The sequence below is a fragment of the Silurus aristotelis genome (assembly GCF_946808225.1).
Source record: "Silurus aristotelis genome assembly, chromosome: 1".
In the NCBI taxonomy this organism is placed as follows: domain Eukaryota; kingdom Metazoa; phylum Chordata; class Actinopteri; order Siluriformes; family Siluridae; genus Silurus; species Silurus aristotelis.
In genome coordinates this window covers 40,095,418-40,112,047 of record NC_139574.1, presented here as the reverse complement: position 1 = coordinate 40,112,047, position 16,630 = coordinate 40,095,418, and the positions used below count along the sequence as shown (strand labels likewise).

The 16,630-nt window shown below is 37.1% G+C and overlaps 1 protein-coding gene across 1 annotated transcript in view; it reads right to left on the bottom strand.

Moving 5' to 3' along the window:
• Positions 1 to 971: 971 nt before the first annotated feature.
• LOC310724928 (uncharacterized protein) overlaps positions 972 to 16,630 on the bottom strand; it is a 254,798-nt gene continuing 239,139 nt past the window's right edge. Inside the window, exon 2 of the mRNA XM_083539401.1 lies at positions 972 to 1,363. The gene's annotated coding sequence lies outside the window, so the exon portion shown is untranslated. The remainder of the gene's footprint in view (positions 1,364 to 16,630) is intronic.

Here is a 16,630-nt window from a genome sequence, read left to right as displayed (position 1 = left end):
GTGCTGCCAAACCGCCACAGACGAGACGTCCACTCATCGTCAACTACCCCCGCGGACGAGACGTCCACTCATCATCTACCGCCACAGACGAGACGTCCACTCATCATCCTCTACCACCACAGACGAGACGTCCACTCATCGTTCCTCTACCGCCGCAGACGAGACGTCCACTCATCGTTCCTCTACCGCCGCAGACGAGACGTCCACTCATCGTTCCTCTACCGCCGCAGACGAGACGTCCACTCATCGTTCCTCTACCGCCGCAGACGAGACGTCCACTCATCGTTCCTCTACCGCCGCAGACGAGACGTCCACTCATCGTCCTCTACCGCCGCAGTCAAGACGTCCACTCATCGTCCTCTACTGCACTGATGAGCTCACGAAAAAACACATTAATGTAAATGTAATGTACGTATGAGAATTTAGTTTTTAAGAACATGAATCTGTTGTTGTTTATGTCGTTAACGTAACATATAATAAGAGATAGTAGCTTGAAAAGTGATGCAATGTACAACTACCATGTGCAAAAATACATTAATACACAATATCATACACAAAAAAGTTCTTTCTAATGATCTGTTCTGTATGTTAATGCAGTTCATTGTAAAAGACAGTAACACATGAAGTGCTGCAGTATATTAGTACATCATGATCACCAAAGATCAGAACAACAACCAGAACAACACCATAATAGACAATAAAATACAGGAAAATATGCACAAGTCTATTGTGGTTCATGTGGTTGGTCATGTAGTAAATTTTACCTGAGTTTTCTTAAAGTCTAATTCCAGAAAATATACGTGCCGTGGACTACAGTTGAACACCTGGAGAATAAAAGATGGACAAACTCGTGCCCAGTGTTGTGCTGGTTACTAAGAAATAGTGACTAGTTACAGTTACTAGTTAATTCATTCAAAAAGTAACTCAAATACTTTGTTGATTATTTACACCAAAAAGTAATGCGTTACTGTTAAAAGTAACTTTTTAGTTACTTTTTAAAAGAACCTTCTTAAATGTTCCCATTAATGCCCTTTTATGTGTTATGGTCTACAAACACAAAACTGACTTAAACACAAAGTCATTTTTAAACACTATTTTATTAAAGTCAGAGCAGCACAAACTGAATATATCACAAGGATTTCTGAAATAAATAACAAAACAAGCTGAATAATATATTCACAATCAAAAACTAAAGTGGCTTCTGCATCATAAAAGCTGTTGTGTTGAGCTCTTAAACATGTTCCTTTCACAGCTGAAGTATGAAAACTATCAACAATGTAGAACAGAACACCGGGTTAGCTTCTAGCTTCTAGCTCCTCAGGCATGGAGTTTCTGGAGGTGTTGCTATCACAGTAGATACGACCTTCAAATCAGAAAGACACAGCTTACATTAGACTAAAAACTTTTTGTCTTTATGCTCAACTAAAGTGAAATAATGAGCGTATTTCCACTTTGAGAAACTCGTCTTGCTCTCGCTTCGACTCGCCATTACTGCCGCACAGACCTGAATAAACGGAGACACGCCCACAGTGCATCTTCTTCGTGTTTACAGTGGTTCATCCTCCAATCCTACAATGCGTCGCTGCTGTAAACAGGTCAGACTGTAGTCTACACTTCAGCCCAAATTCATTCATTTTATAAAAGTTACCATACGGTAACGGTAACAAAGTTACTTTATTTTTAAAAGTAATGCGTTACAGTATTAGTTACTGTCAAAAGTAATGCGTAACCTCCCAATACTGTATATATACATATATATATATATATATATATATATATATTTTTTTTTTTTTTTGTGTGTGTGTGTGTGTGTGTGTGTGTCTGTGTGTGAGACAGTGAGGAGTGTGACTTCTGAAGACAGAAGTCTGTCCTGAAGGTGTATCAGCACTTCACTGAACTGTACACTCACCTGACACACACACACACACACACACACACACACACACACACACACACACACACACACACACACACAGCTGCATTAACACATTTAAATCACTATCTCTCTAATCACACTTAATTCCTCCAGGATTAATTACAGGTTGGGTGACCTCTAACCTCTCGTGTGATGCTGATGTTCCTCCTCAGAAGTCCGTCTGCTGCCTGAAGTCTCAGCTCCACCCTCTTCAGGTCATCAGACTTCATCAGGGCTGTCAATTAAACACAACCTATGTTTATCTACACTTATGATACCAGGACGAGAAAAAACCCCTCTGAAGATGTTCTTCTTAAAGACTGAAATCCGTATCAGAGCTCTTTTATAGAAATATATATATGACTGTATAATGCTGCTGCCATTAGGACTTTATTTCACATCACATGAATCTGCTGCACTTGTGAGTGGATTTGATTCGGACTTTTCTGATAAGCGTCTCTAATAGATCAGTGTAATTATTATAATATTAACGCTTAGTGGCGTCTCACCGTCCAGACTACAATTATCTCATACATACAACTGAGCATATCATTTAAACTCACACCTAGAGGTCGACTGATACAGGATGAACAATATATGTTGCTGATTTCTTTTGTCCGATATGTTTGTCCAAATAAAATCTCTACAAATTTAAACCTATTTTGTAATGACACTGAATTGAAATAAAAAAAATTAATAAAAAATCTGTGTGACATGAACAACTCATATTTCTTGTCCACTTATTACACTATTTATAACTTTTAGAATAAACTTTAAAAACTGGACCAATATAAAGTTTGTTCACAAACTTTTACTAAACTGAGTTTATTTATATGATCATCACCATTCATTACATCTCATTACCTCTGTCTTTGTCCCGCTTTTCTTCTTCTACACTTTTTCTTCTATTTTATTTAATTTGTATTGTTTTTCAGCACAGTAATGTGATGAATGTAAATAATGTTGTTTGCATCATTATGATATAAAACACATATTATAACGTTAAGTTCTGAGCATGCGCAGAAAAAACCAGAGACATGACTGCACAGCGTTTTTTACTCGTTTACTCTGCACACTGCAAACACACCCACATGCAGCACGAGAGTGCCCTCTAATGGCTATCAGATATTATAACATTAATGCAATGTTACCAATGTCACTATGACCATTATTAATTTAGGGGCTTCAGGAAAGTCTGCAAAGGAAACAAAACTATACCTACCTTTTCTGGTTTGTCTGAATCGTTGCACGAAACACATTAAAAAAAATCCGAAAACACAGCGACAAGTCAGACAAACCGGAAAAGGTAGGTATCGTTTGTGAATGAAAACTTATCAATCATTGGAGAAGACACCTGTCATTCACCTGTATATCTTGACTGACAGGTGTCTTGTCTTGATCAATGAATCCTCGTCACCAGTCACTAAAACAGAGCACACTGATTAGTCCCATCAGCCACAGATCTGCTTCTCACCGCTCGTTTCCCCCCGGCTCCACCCTCCATTCACCAACCGCCGCTCGTGCACGCACCCGCTGCTCCATCCAGCAGTAGTGTTCAGGTGTTGTGAGGTGAATCCAGTGTTAACCCTGTCAGAATAACTGCTGAAAGATCATCCACTTTCTTGTGCCAATCCATGTGATTAATTATAAAGTACAGATGTTTAAGTGAATCAGGTTCTGCCCCACATTAACTGTCAGCTATATTGCTTTCAGAGCTCAAAATGAACAAAGCACTAAAGCTGCAAGAAAATACCTCAACTTCAGTTTCTGTCAAATTCCTTTTCTTTAAGGACATCAAACATCACTGACTTTACTAAAGTGGATTTCAAGAAAAAAAATACCATCATTGAATGCTCTCTGTGATGAAGAGACATTAGACATGATTGAAATTCAAAATCTTTATTTATTTAATAGTGTTTATTGTGTCTCGCTGTGGTAAAAGTGTTCAGACTCTCTGTTTCACTTGTCGTCTTCTTCTTTTTCTATTTCTATTTCTTATGTTTTCTTGTCTCAGCTGAGCAACAATTTCCTCCCATCGCTCTCGGACCCTCATATAATGTTCTGTTTTTTTCTCTGAAGTCTTCTTTTCTTCCTCACAGAGATTCTGGGTATCCTGGAGCCCCCTGTTGGTCTGAAGCTGTAAGTTGTTCCTCTCCTCTATGTCAAGTTTAGTTTTCTCTCTTTTGTCGTCTTGTTTTTCCTCAAAATCCAACGTGGGCTCAAACTGAGAAACACGTTCCTCCAGTCGCTCTTTCTCTCTGATCAAATGATCTCTCTCCTGCTTTGCACTATTTTTTTCTTTCTCACAGTGATTCTGAGCATCCTGGAGCTCCATGGTGGTCTGTTCCAAAGTGGCATCAAGCTGAGCAACATGTTCCTCTATATTATTTTGTTCTCTCGTCCAGCTCTCTTTCTCACATTCTAAGGTTTTCTCCAGTTCCTCATGGATTTTCAGGAAAGACTGGAGCTCCATGGTGGTCTGTTCCAACGTGACCTCAAGCTGAGCAACATGTTCCTTCAGTTGTTTTTGCTCTCTCATCCAGCTCTCTCTCTCACAGTCTACAGTTTTCTCCAGTTCCTCAATGATTTCCAGGGAAGACTGGAGCTTCTTGGTGGTCTGATCCAAAATAAACTCAAGCTGAGCAACACGTTCCTCCAGTTGTTGTTGTTCTCTCGTCCAGCTCTGGCTTCTCTCATTTATGTCCTGTTCCTGCTGCTTTCGCTCAGAAGCCAAAGTAGCCTCCAGCTTTTGCACCGTCTGTAGCAGAACGTCTTTCTCTTCTTTCTCTTCTGTTATCTTCTCTATCATTAGAAGAGAAAATGCATCCAAGTCTTTCTCTACTTTCTCCATGTGTTCCAGCTTCTCCTTCATTTCAGCAATCTGCTTAGTTTTCTTTGTTCTTCTGGTTTGAAAAAACTTTCTCAACCTTCTGAAGAGCTCCATGTTTATGCCTCTTTACTCACAAGCAAAAACCTCGGAAATGAGAGAAACAGAGACGCGTTCCCAGTTGCCTTACTGTGACGTCACAGGGAGATGCCCCGCCCTCTGTCTGTGACGTAACCCGGTCTCTATTAACCGGACACTATGCGCATGCGCACATTACAGAGGTAAAGAGCGGATAAAATATCATGTCTTTACAGCTTTTCTGTTGTTCCTGAGAGAAGAGCGATATTACAGTCATAAATAAGATAAAAACGGCTGTAAACTGTGTATAAAGCGAGTGAATCCGAGTTGAGAACCGGAAGTTGACCGGAGTGACTCTATGAATGTTGCAGAATCATAAATGACCAGTAGGTGGCAGTGTGATGTGTATTAGAGCTCACTGTCACAGCAAGTTTTTTTTTTATTTATTTATTTATTTATTTATTTTATATAATGAACAGTTTACAATAAAAAATATAGTAAAATGTTACAAACATGGTATTCACATTTCCTAGAAAAAAAAAACAACAAAAAAAAGACAGAAAAAAGAAACAATGAGGGTATATACCAATAATCACAATAAAAAAGAGGAGTTTAGTTCTTTGAATATGTTCATAGTTCTGGTTGCTTTCCTATTTGAAAGACCTTGAAGAGTTTCAAAATAAATCCTTAGATCAACTTTGAATTGGGAGATATTGGTCTTCCTTTCTGACCATTTACATTTGTGTGTATAAAACTTACCTAAATATATTTAAAGATTTAGTATAAAGATGTGACTTTTATCTATATCTTTATTTTCAAAATAAAATATGACATCTCTTTTTCTTATGTTAATTTTAGATCCGCTCAACCTAGTAAATAAATATTCAACATCAGTCCAGAAAAATTTAACATACATACATTCAAAAAAAAGATGCAAAACAGTCTCTATATCCATTCCACAAAAAACACAACATTCAGAAAGATCGGCTTTGTATCTCTTGAGAAAATAGTTAGTTGGATAAATTATAGTTATAATTTAAATAAATTTGTAGTTATAAGTCCAAATCAATTTCCAGTTGATATTTTGAAAGTGATTATTCCAGAAGTTTTTACTTCAAAATGTTGCAGGGCAATGAATTAAACATCTAAAAAATGTATTATTACATTTTCTATCTTTGATATCAATACCGTTTAATAAGATCTCTTTTTTAAATGTTGAAGGTTTAGAATCACTGAGGCCCTTTAACAGCCTTAGAAATCCTGCTGGAATTGCATCAATCACAATACAATATTCACGCGGAGGTATTGGAATATCAAATTTCTCAAGAAATTCAGTATATGTAAGTAAATATCCTTTATTATTTATCAACTGTGAGACCATTAAAATATAATTTTTAACCCAATTAGTATAGAAAATTGATTTGTTCTTATATTTTATGTATTTATTATTCCAAATGATCTGCCTATGAGGAGAAAAGTTATGTTTGTATATAAGAATCCAATATAAGAGAGTTTGTCTATGAAAATTAGATAACTTAATAGGGAGTTTGTTGACCTCAAAATCACATTTCAAAAGAAACTCTATGCCACCAACTTTTTCAAAGATAAGATTTGGAATTATATACCACATCTCATCTTTATGTTTAATATCATTTTTAATCCAGTTCAACTTGAAAATTGCATTAGATGTAGCAAAATCAATCACATTCAGACCTCCTTGATTATATGAATTACATAAATTATTGTTATTTAAATAGTGAGGCTTGTTTTTCCATATGAAATTAAATAGAGTTGAATCAGGTTTTTTTTAAGAAAAGATTTTGGTACATCTAATACTTTAGCAGGATAGACTAAACGAGACAACCCCTCGGTTTTAGACAAAAGAATCCTGCCTTTGAGTGATAAATCCCTCATGAGCCACATAACAAATTTCTTTTTCATTTTTAGCATAAGGGGTTGGAAATCTTTGCAAATATTGATACCAAGATAAGTTACTTCCTCTCTAATCGGAATACCTTCAAATTGGGTAAAAGGAATGCCATCATCTTTAAGTGGAAAAACAGTAAATTTTTTATGTTTAAAAATAAACCTGACACTTCAGAAAAAAGATTAAGGCATTCTATACTTTTCTTAGCCTGTGATATATCTTTCAAAAAAATAGCTGTATCATCAGCAAGCTGACAACATTTCATTTCTCTGTCCCTAATACTGATGCCTTGAAAGGAATCATTATGCAAATGTAACGCCATCGTTTGCATAATCAACAGAAATAAAAAGGGTGCCGCTGGGTCGCCTTGTTTTATGCCCCGAGAAATACTAAATCGATGAGTCGTTCCCCACGGGAGTTTAACTGAACTATTACAGTCATTGTATAAAGTTTGTATCGCCCTTTTAAAGTATTGACCAAAACCAAAAAAATCTAATGGATCAAATAAAAAATTATGTTTTACAGTATCAAAGGCTTTATATATATCTATAAATAAAATGTAGCTGTCATCATTTATATAATCCTTATAATCAATTAAATCTAAAAATAATCTAATATTATTGCTAATATGTCGGCCTTGCATAAAGCCTGATTGACTATCATCTATGATTGTATCTAAACATAATTTTAATCTTTGAGCAAAAATATGGGCAAACAATTTTGCATCATTATTAATTAATGTTATAGGTCTCCAATTGTCAAGAAGCAAACAATCCTTATTCGGTTTAGGTAACAATGTAATTAGGCCTTGACACATAGATGGGCGGAGCTTACGGGCTTCTATAGCTTCCTTAAAAACCAATAACAAAAATTCAGAGATATAATCTTGGAATATTTTATAAAATTCACCTGTTAAGCCATCATTCCCGAGGGATTTATTGTCTTTTAACTTACTAAAATTCTTTTTTAATTCTTCTAAGGATATATCTTGATCACAAACGTCTTTCTGGGTTTCGTCAATACCTTGTGCAACATTTTTAATATGAGAAAGAAAATTGGAAATATGGCTACTTGGTTCAGAATATCAATTTTTTTAGAAATCTTCCACAAAATCAGAAATTGTTTTAGGATCTTCGGATATCTGCTCATTAATTTCAAGTTTATATATATTATTAACACTAATATTTATTTTTTCTAATTATGAAAATATTTTGTATTCCTTTCACCATGTTCCATCCATTTCCGTCTAGAACGAATGAAGGCCCCCCGTGCCAGATTTTGATAGATATCATCCAATTCAGATTGTAATTCAATTAACATATTAATATCAGCTTGTGTTTGCTCATCCTTTTCATAAATAAGAATAATTCCCTTAAGTATTCTGTCTTGTCTCATTCTTTTTTCCTTAGATAATTCTTTTCCTCTTTTAATTGCCATATTTCGAATCTGAAATTTTGTATAGTCCCAATGTTTGCCATATATCTGATCTTTTTTAGCTTTTGACAAATTTTCATTTATAATTTTTATGGCTTTTTCTTTGAACAATTCATCACTCAAAAGTGTATTATTTAATTTCCAGTAATTTGCTTTAAATGTAATTGATCTATTCCTTATGCATATTGCTAAAGTGATCATATTATGATCAGAAAAAAACGAGGGTTCTATTTTCGTTTCCTCCACACTATCTAATAATTCATTTGAAATAAGCCAAAAATCAATCCTAGATCTCTTAGATAAATCTTTGTTGTTCCAAGTGAACTGGATTTGATGTGGATTTTTTAGTCTCCACACATCACAACAGTTTAAGTGCAAACAGAGATTATTAAATTCTCCATAAGTGCCTCTTAAGGATCTTTGAGGATGACAGTCTTTAATGGGATCATTTATGCAGTTCCAGTCGCACCCAAATATTAGTTTAGCATTGACAAAAGAATTTAACAAGGCATTTATTTTTTCTTCAAATTCAGCAAAAAGAAGTGTGTTTCTTTGGCTATTATTATGGCCATATATATTACCTAAAATAAAAATATTCTTCATAAATTCAACAACTAAAATTATCCATCTTCCTGAGTCATGAACTACATTTTTTAGGATTTTTCCCTGAAAGGAGCCCTTTAATATAGCAACACCCGCTGATTTACTGTTTCCATAAGACATCCATATATTGTCTCCCCACTGATTTTTCCAGAAATTAAAATCTGAGACTAAAGCATGCGTTTCTTGTAAAAAATAAAAATCTGCCTTAAAAGATTTACAAAACAAAAAAACAGCTTTCCTCTTAATCTGTTCTCGTATACCCCTCGCATTAAGTGAATACAATGAAAAAGACAAAGTGAACAGGTAGAACAAATAGTTAACAAAAAAAACTTAGGTTTTAAATAGAACAAAGAAACAAAATGATTTTCTAGACCTTTTAAATGCAAAGTATTTAACAAGCAAACAATGGATTATAACTCTCTGGCCTTTGGAATTTCAGAGTTTATGTATATTGTATGAGCTTGCATTTTACTAACTGCAATTTAGAATGAGATAAAATTTCTTAACGAAAGGCAGACAAATTACCCATCATTCTTCTTCTTAACGACATATCAGGGCTTTTTCACCATTACAATCTTACTTCTTTACCATCAATGATGGCTCTGGCTCCAACGAAAAAAGCTCTTTTCCCTTGCTTTCGTGCCTCTTCAATTTGTGGCCACAGTTTAATGCGTGTCTCTTTGTCTTTTTGTGGTCAGGTCTTCGCCGAACTTTAACTTCTTTGTTTTGAGGAATTCCGAGTTCTTTGCGCATTTCCATACTCTTTCTTTGGTTGACCTGGACGTAAATCTCGTTATCACCGGTCGAGTTTTGCCATCTTCTCTCCTTCCGATCCTGTGGCTCACATCAACTTGGGAGCGTAGATCCTCTGCAGAGTCTTGAATGAGTGTCTTGCAGATGTCGACCACACGCTGTTTAACATCTTCTCCCTCTTGCTCTGGCAGACCATACAGCCTCAGGTTCCATCTTCTGTGATAGCGTTCCATATCGTTCAACCGGTCCTCCAGACCAGTTATTCTCTTCTGATGATCATCACTTGCCTTCTTAACCGTTGTTATTTCTGTTTTCATATCTTAAACTTCGTTGAAGAGAAACTCTGATGATTCCTTTAAGGCCTCGATGGTGTCTGCATTTTTCTTTATCAAGCTTGCAAGATTATCCGCATTCTATTTTATTTTTTCAGCCACAAGTCTCACGATGTTGTCTTGCAATTCGGAGAGTGTTGGTTCAGCTTTTCCCTTCTTTGCGACCGGAGTGCACGGAGCTGAATCGGGAAGAGGGATAAATCCTCCATCGTAATTAGTGTAGGAATGCATATCACCTGCTTTAACAACTTCCATAATATCCTCCGTCAAATCTCTGTTTTCTGTTGTAAATGAAAGCATCTTTTTACCTTGGTCTCTTAGTCTTTTTTCTGTCATCTTTTTGGTTTTTGCAATTATAGTCTGATAAACTTTGGGCAACAGATCAAGTCAACAAAGAGTCCGAAATCTTTATCTCAGTGAAAACCAACAACGAAAAAGAGATATTTCCACGTGTTTGCACTAATTAATTGTAACGTTAAGGCTGTGTGTCTTGTCCTCGCTATTAATGACGTCTTTAGAGCTCCACTACTTCTAATGACCTGCTGTGACAGTGAGCTCTAATACACATCACACTGCCACCTACTGGTCATTTATGATTCTGCAACATTCACAGAGTCACTCCGGTCAACTTCTGGTTCTCAACCCAGTTTACTGTCAAATACCGCGTACTAACTGCTCTCTCTATGGAGATCTATTAACTGTATGTGAATAAATGACAGTTTGGACTTTAAAAACCTCTATGTATTATGTAACAGACATATCTACTGAAGTTAGCATGCTAAGCTAACCCGGTCCGTCCTCAGAGAGCATGGAGTCCCACTGACCTTCACTCGCTTTATACACAGTTTACAGCCGTTTTTATCTTATTTATGACTGTAATATCGCTCTTCTCTCAGGAACAACAAAAAAGTTGTGAAGACGCCATGATAATTTATCCGCACTTTCCCTCTGTAATGTGCGCATGCCACAGTAAGTGTGGCGTGTGTGTGTGTGTGTGTGTGTGTGTGTGGGAAAGAGAAAGAGAGAGAGAGAGAGAGAGAGAGAGAGAGAGAGAGGGGGGTGACGTCACAGAAAGAGGGCGGAGCATCTCTCTGTGACGTCACAGCAGGGCAACCTGTATGTAAGTCAGAATGCGTCTCTGTTTCTCATTTCCGAGGTTTGTGCGTTTGAGTAAAGACACGTAAACATGGGGCTCTTTAGAAGGTTTAGAGAAATTTTTCAAACCAGAAGAAAGAAGAAAACTAAGCAGATTTCTGAAATGAAGAAGAAGCTGGAACACATGGAGAAAGTAGAGAAAGATTTGGATGCATTTTCTAATCCAAGGATAGAGAAGATAACAGAAGAGAAAGCCATTCTGCTACAGATGGTGCAAAAGCTGGAGGCTACTTTGGCTTCTGAGCGAAAGCAGCAGGAACAGGATATAACTGAGAGAAGCCAGAGCTGGGCGAGAGAACAAAAACAACTGGAGGAACGTGTTGCTCAGCTTGAGGTCACTTTGGAACGGATGACCAAGAAGCTCCAGTCTTCCCTGGAAATCCATGAGGAACTGGAGAAAACTGTAGAATGTGAGAGAGAGAGCTGGACGAGAGAACAAAAGAAAGTGGAGAAACGTGTTGCTCAGCTCGAGGTCACTTTGGAACAGACGACCATGGAGCTCCAGTCTTTCCTGAAAATCAATGAGGAACTGAAGAAAACTGTAGAATGTGAGAGAGAGAGCTGGACGAGAGAACAAAAGAATATGGGGCAACATGTTGCTCAGCTTGAGGTCACTTTGGAACAGACCACCATGGAGCTCCAGGATACTCAGAATCACTGTGAGAAAGTAAAAAATAGTGCAGAGCAGGAGAGTGATCATTTGATCAGCGACAAGAGCAACTGGAAGAACGTGTTGCTAGTTGGATGCCACTGTGCTCTGTGCCGAAGAAAAGAAGACTTCAGAGAATAAAACAGATCATTATATGAGGGTCCATGAGCGATGGGAGAAAATTGTTGCTCAGCTGAGACAAGAAAACATTCAAAAGAAAACGAGAAATAGAAAAAAAAAGAAGACAAGAGAAACAGAGAGTCTGAACATTCCTTTTTCCTCTTTCTGTTTCTTTAATGGGTATTTATGATAGTTTTACACTTATAGTCAATAGTATAAAGCTGAGTGTAAAGCTATTGTATCTTGTAGATCGTCTCGTCTTTTGATAATTTTTTATTTCTGTCTTGTCAAAAATACTGATTTGAATCTTTTACTACAGCGAGTCACAATAAACACTATTAACAACCATTATTTTTGTCTTCCTTACAAACGCCGTATGACCTCCTCATGGATTCTTCCACTTAGTTTATATCCCTCTTGTGGGGCAGGGGGCTGTGGCTCGGGGTCATAATGCTGAGGGGGAGGGAGGTCAGGAGGGAGAGGGAAACTGGTCCTCAGTGCCACATTGTGCAAAACACCACACACCCTGATAATCTTACACACTTTTTCCGGGTGGTATAGAAATCTTCCAGCTGAGACATCCAGAGCTCCACATCTGCATTTCAGGAGGTGAGGAGCATCTGAGGGGTGAAGCCTCTGTCACCTGTCATATTATAAACTACATCAGGACAATGTTTACAATTTCTGCATGTTGTTAAACTCAACAAGAAGCCAGTCATCACGTCCTGCAGCTGCCTGTAGTCTGTTCCCTACACTGCTATGTGTCAGGATAAAGGAATCATGTGCTGAAGAAGGTCAGTGTGCCACAGTGAAGGGAAACCTGATGTATCGACTACCCACCTTAATAATAACATCCAAAATGACAGGCATTATGACACTCAGGGGCAGATAACAGACCTATAGCATGAGATTTATTAGAATGATATTATATTTAAATAAGGTCTTTGTGAAAAAAGTTAATTATATATAATATTTATATAAAGTATTTCCCTGTCTGCTATTTCCCACTAGAAACAACCTGTTGTCATTAACCCCAGAGTGGTGAGGACCTGTATTTGGACGGGGATGGCATGGTTCTGGTGTGTTTCCCTCTGTAGTACTGGACCCAATTCAGCACATAGATCCAGGAGCACAGCTGTAGGAATCTAAATCAGCTTATTATCCAGTCATCATCCAGGCCAAGAAATCATCATGGTCCCTGGAGACTCTTTCTCTCCTTAATCTTCCATTGGCACCGCAGCATTTATGATTTATTCCATCTCATTATGGAAAGATAAAATAAACTGATATTTGGTCCTGTGCCATGAACATATAAGCAATAATAGCTACAGAAAAGCTCCTGCTTCCCTCTGTAGCGGGTATTTAAATCCTATTTAAAATGCTTTCAGTGATTCTACATTCTGTTTCTATGAAGTGTTTCAACAGTTTGCATGTTAATTGGCTGTATGGTGCATTTAAGTGCATGTGAATTATGTGAATTTATGAACCACATCTAGCTGGAAAAGACAAGTGTCCAAATACTTTTGACCACACAGTGTGTATCAGCTGAAAAGCAGCAGCTTCAGATCAGTCGCGTTTCCACTGGGATTCAACTCTGAAAGATCACTTTTGATTTTTATTATATGAAATATTTTATATTATAAATTTGATATTATTCAAATTATTATTATACAGTCTCCTTCAAGCAGCTCCTCCTCTGTGAGGACTCGGTCTCCTCCAAGCAGCTCGTCCCCTGTGAGGACTCAGTCTCTTCCAAGCAGCTCGTCCCCTGTGAGGACTCAGTCTCCTCCAAGCAGCTCGTCTCCTACCAGTCATGAGCCTCACATAGAGATAAATACAGAGCACATAGTGTTTGGACAGCTTTATGTTATAGGTAACAGAGGGATTTCTGTCCAACACTAGGGGATCAGGAGAAGAAGGAAAAAGATGAAGAGATCAAGAGGAAGAAGATGAAGGGAAGATGTTATGGACTCGTCTCTGAGCAACAGTTTAAAGTCTCATCTCACTCGTTCCTGTTCAGTATCTCACCTCAGGACTGGGGATATCAAAGATTCCTGTAGATGATGTGTTGTGTATACAGTAGAACATCAGCTGTAGGAGAACCAGGGAATAATTGACTAAACAAGGATTTGAATATTAAGATTTAGCAGAAAGGAGGAAGTTGTTTTTGCTGTGAACTGATCAAATCTCACACTAGGGCACTTTGTATTTGTGAAAGTGGTGTTACGAATCTCACGTGTAAACATTTAAATTGTTTTTATGCCTCGTTAGTCTTAAAACTAACATTTATAGAACTGACTAATAGAAAGTGTTTTTTTTATTTTCATGGATCACCTCAAATCAATGTTACATTCATTGTGTGTGTATAATGATGGCATGTCAGTTATAAGGGTGATGGAGGAAAAGTCAAATCTAAATGAAGTTTGTCACTTTTTTATTTCTTGTCATTATTTGTTGTCCTCCCCATGTGCTGCTGTACACAGGTGAACAGAGACGTCCATTCCACACCAAGCTTTTTACAGAAATCACCAAATCTTGATTTTAATACTGCTGAGATGATTTTATAGGAGTTTAGTTTCTTATTTTAATACAGATATTAAAATCCCATACATATTATGGTGTAGTCGTGGACCAGTTGAGAAAACACTAAGTGCTTGTAAAAAGACTGGCAGCAGATCAAAATCAATCACATCTTTCATTAATGTTTTTTCTTTTTTAAATACAGTTTTGGACCTGATTGTATTCAATAAAAAAATATGTATTGCAGTTAATTTACCTTGTGAATAATTTACCAGATTATTTTATTCTTATGATAATTTCTTGCTTAGAAACGTCTTAATAAGTAGATGATTATAATTGAAAGATAAACAGAGACTATAAATACTACCATGTGTTTAAGTAAAACATCTGTTTGTGTTCAGAGAAGGTAAGTATAATGAATAATCTAAGGGAAATTAAATAAAGTGTTTGTTAAAAGTGCAGTGTTGTCAGGAAACAGAAGGAAGCGAGGCCAGGTAGCATGAATGAATGATTTATTTTCTAATAGCTCATAACACAGATCTGACACGCGCTAATCACGTGTTCTCTCATTCTCTATTTTCAATGCACTTCTACTCCCCCTAATGGTCACTTTAAGTATAACAACAACAGGTCACCACATGCAGTACAAACTAATTACCCATCAAATTAAACCCCATAATTTTTTTATCAAAATCACATTCCAAACTGCAAACACGTGTTTTCTATTAAATAATATAATTCTAAATATTTTAATACCTTACTGTGTCTAAACAGAGGAGCGCTATAGGAACTGGTGTAGGGTTTACAATTACACACCACTTCGCTTGTCTTTACACCACCCGTTTTCAGCTTCCGCGTCTGCATTTGAATCATTGAAGCCCCGCCTCTTTTGTGACGTCGGTATCTCTGATAGCGCCCTGGACTCGCTTTTATTGTCATGACAACTTTGTTGTGCTGCAGTTCAACACAAACATTTACTGATCACAGCAATGAAGCGCAAACAAACATCTGAAATGTTTTTAATTGTTTTTAGTGATAAGCGTCAATATTTTGAACAATCCGCTCTCCAAGACACCAAAAAAGATTTTTCAGCCAGAAAGAGCGACTTTCAGAAGAAAGAAGGAGAAATAATGACAGATAATAAGACGGGTAACAGCTTTTATTTTGTAGATAAATTTAACGTTGCCAAGTGCAGAGATAAAAAAGGCAACATCAGAAGGCCAATGAATGCCTACATGGTTTGGGCGAGGAAACAGAGGCCCATCTTTTCCAAGGCCAATCCAAATAGCAGCTCTGCAGAGATCAGCATGCAGCTTGGGATCGAGTGGAACAAACTGAGTGAAGAACAGAAGAAACCCTACTACACTGAATCATGGAGGCTTAAACAGGAACATGAACAGTTGTTTCCTGGTAGGTGAACTTTCTTTATAGACAAATGGCAAAATAACAAAACAAACACATCAATTCTGACACTTTTATTGTTTTTATGTTGCTTCTTACTCTTTAAATTCTTCTTTTCTATCATGTAGATTGGGTTTATAAACCTCTTCCAAAGAAGGGAAGGAGAAAAGGCAGTGTGCAGAGTAGTGACTCACAGAGGAGACCTGATCATCAACCAAACCACCATATAGTCATGAACATGCCAGAAGAAGTACCAGTCCATGACCTCGTGCCTGAAGTTAGTGATCAGTTCCCCGGCCTTAGCCACCAAGAACTGCTGTCTCCTAAAGACTTCTGCTTTGATCCTCCTCTTTTCCCTTCTGTTTCTGAGTCGACTTTCTGCCAGACCAAGTGAGTTAGTAAACTGCATTGGAACAGTTTCAGAAGAATGACATGCAAATGAAGTTTTACTCTGCATCTTAAATAATCGCCATAATCGCCACTCATTTACTTTAATATGCAGCTAAAATTGTGCACTTCTGTTTACAGCACCTGCTATGGGTCTGAGTGTACAAGCAGTGAGGTTCAGCTCGAGGACGAGGAGGAAATCACTTTGCTCAACAACGACATCTTTTCCATGTTAAATGAGGATTGTGACTTTTTTAACCAGTCTGGAGCCCAGAATCATACTGAAGACCCCCACAACAGCACAGAGATCCTGGATTCTGTACCAGCCTTTTACGTCGACAGCTTCGAGGATCTGTTGAAGAAACTTGAAGAAATGGAAAATGATTCAGGAATAGAGGAAGATGGTGAAATACGAACATTTCATGTACTTTAGTGTGCATGTTGTTTCACCATCTTTAATTTATTTTAAATTCTAATATAAAGTTTTATTTAAAAAAATAAAGATTTTGAATTTCAATCATGTCTAATG